Here is a 2,810-nt window from a genome sequence, read left to right as displayed (position 1 = left end):
CAACATAACCACTCAGAAAAAATATGGAAAAATAAAAATAAACCCCCAAAATACTTGCAAACTATAGATGGACATGTTTATTTTGGACATGTTAGCAAGTGAGACTTCTTAGAGAAAGAAATGGTTGAGTGGAAGGTGAGTGAAACGTAGACTTTCAATGAGATGGTAGGATACAGTGGCTACAACAATGATCTTAAACATAGCGAAAACTGGGGGGCTGGCTCAGGATGGGACACTGTTCAATTCTGTTCTCCATAGGATAAATGTGATTTAGAACAAACTCAATAATACCTAATAACAAAAATATCTCACAGTAAGTGCTCTTGTAACAAAATACCTCAATTACGTGGCTCATAAGCAGAGAAATTTGTTGTTTCCCAAATCTGGAGGTTAGCCCTCTGAATTCAGACCTTTAGCAGAGCTACATTACCTCAAGAGTTTGTATGGTAGATCCTAGCAATAACAAAAAATTGAGTTTTCCAGAAAAATAATCAATAGTGTAATTAATGCTATTAGTTGTTAAATAATGCATTATTAGGTTAGAATGTTTAATTATGCTAGGAAAAAAAGCTTAATGGTTTACCCTTAAGCTAGAGAATTCTAAATTCTCACATAATTATGTTTTTTTCTATTAGATTGAATCCTAAATAAATATCATTCTAATGCTTTAAAGAAGCACTAGGGCACAAATACTATGAAAAATTACTCTCATTATCCTTAGATTGTTTGGATTTAGCAAGAGCCTAACCATACAAATAAACTTATGAAGTAATGTTTATTTTTTTTTCAATAAATTCTTCAGAGTTTGGAATGAGTCATACTTTTATCCTATCTTTGCCAGTAAAATATAATCATGTTCTCCAAACTGAATAGTTGAAAATTTGATTTATTTTCTTTTGGACCTAAAATAGAATACTGTATCCTATCTTATTTGTTAAATTGTCAGTCCACCTCCTCAATTATTACTCTTTAAGTGGTAGTAATTGGTAAAAGATAAACTGATTGCTTGTAGGCAGATTGTAATGTATTGATTTGACAAATCACTTCAAATATGATAACTCTGAAAAAGTAGTTATTTTAAATCAACTGCTTAACAAAAATATTTGAGAAATTTACTGAAATAAAAGAAATAAGATACTTTAATATATTTTACTTCTAACTAGATAAAAATCTCTAAAAATAAATATTATGTAATAGGATAGAATAATGAAAAATAGGTCATTCACAAGGGTCAATGTATCACGTAATATTCAGTTCAAGCAATAAAGTTTGAGCTAAGAAATCACAGGCAAATGATGCACTCATTTTTCAAGTATTGTTACTTATTTATGAAATGAAGAAATAATATTTTTTTTAAGATGATAGACAGATAGGTAGACAGACAGACAGGCAGACAGATAGAAGCTCTGTGACCCTGTGGTAAGAAACTGTTCTGAATGCAAATGCACATAGTTTGAATCCACCAGTAGTTCTGCAGGAAAAGGATAGGTATTTTCCTGTACAATCTATATTGCTTCTGAAAACTCACTGGAGGGTCAGCTATGGGCCATTTCTGACACTATGGCACACAAAACCAACATATATACAGATCATCCCTCTCTCTCTATAGCTAGCTGGCTAAAGATATATGTGTGTATGTGTGTGTGAGACACACATATATACTTTTTTTTTGTTATGTGTCACCATGTTATCTGCGACTCATAGGGACTCTACGTACAATAACTCTGTACTCTGCCTATCCTGAGCCAGTCTCACTGTTTCTGACACAGCTACCCCTATTATCCCAGTTATTGTGTCAATTCATTTTCTCAAAGTTCTTCCTCTTACATGATGTCCATCTACTCTGCCAAGCACTATGTCCTTCTCCAAGAACTGGTCCTTCCTGTCAAAATATGCAAAGTATAGGAAATGGAGAGTCAAAAATTCTTGCCTCAAATAAGCAACTTAGTTTCATTCTCTCAAGACCAAACCTACTTGTTCTCTTGCCTCTCTATGATATGTTCAATACTCTTCTCCAGCACCACAACTCAAAACATCAATTTTTTTTCTGTTGCCCATAGTCATTGTCCAGCCCTCTGATGCATGGCAAGTAATTGTGAAGACCATGACCTGAATTAGGGGCACCTTAGTCTCCAGACTGACATCTCTTCTCCATCTGTCATGTAGTGACAATTGGACCAGCGGTGAGATTCTTTGCTTTTTGATGCTGATATGAAATTCATATTGAAACTACAGTCCTTGACCTTTTACAGCAAATTCTTCAGGTCATCTGCAGTTTCAGCAAGCAAGCAAGGTTGTGTCATTTACATAATGTTGGTTGTTGATGAATCTTCCTCCAATCCTGATGCCAAATTCCTTCTTATTAAGTCTAGCCTCCCAAATGTTTTGCATATAGATTAAAATAAAATACAGAGATAGGACACATCTTAGCCATGCTCCTTTCTAATTTTGAATCATGGAGTGTTTCCTTGCTCTGTTCTAATGATTGCTTCCTGGTCAAAGTACAGATTTCTCATGAACACAGTCAAGTGTGCTTGGATTCCCATTCTTCCTAATGTTAGCCACAATTTATTATTATACACACCATCAAATGCCTTTGCATATTTAATGAACTACAAATAGACATTCTACTGGTATTCTCTCCTTTAAGCCAAGATCCATCTGACAATGTCTATGATGTCTGTAGTGACACGACGGCTTCAAAACCCAGCTTGTATTTTTGGTAGTTCACTGACAATGTACTGTACCAGTTAGGTATTCGATAATCTTTATCAGGATTTTGTTTGTGTTTGATATTGTTCTATAATTTC

Source organism: Elephantulus edwardii, unplaced genomic scaffold, assembly GCF_000299155.1.
Source record: "Elephantulus edwardii isolate Elephantulus edwardi_28Jun2011 unplaced genomic scaffold, EleEdw1.0 scaffold00382, whole genome shotgun sequence".
Taxonomy (NCBI): domain Eukaryota; kingdom Metazoa; phylum Chordata; class Mammalia; order Macroscelidea; family Macroscelididae; genus Elephantulus; species Elephantulus edwardii.
This window is presented reverse-complemented; position numbering follows the sequence as displayed.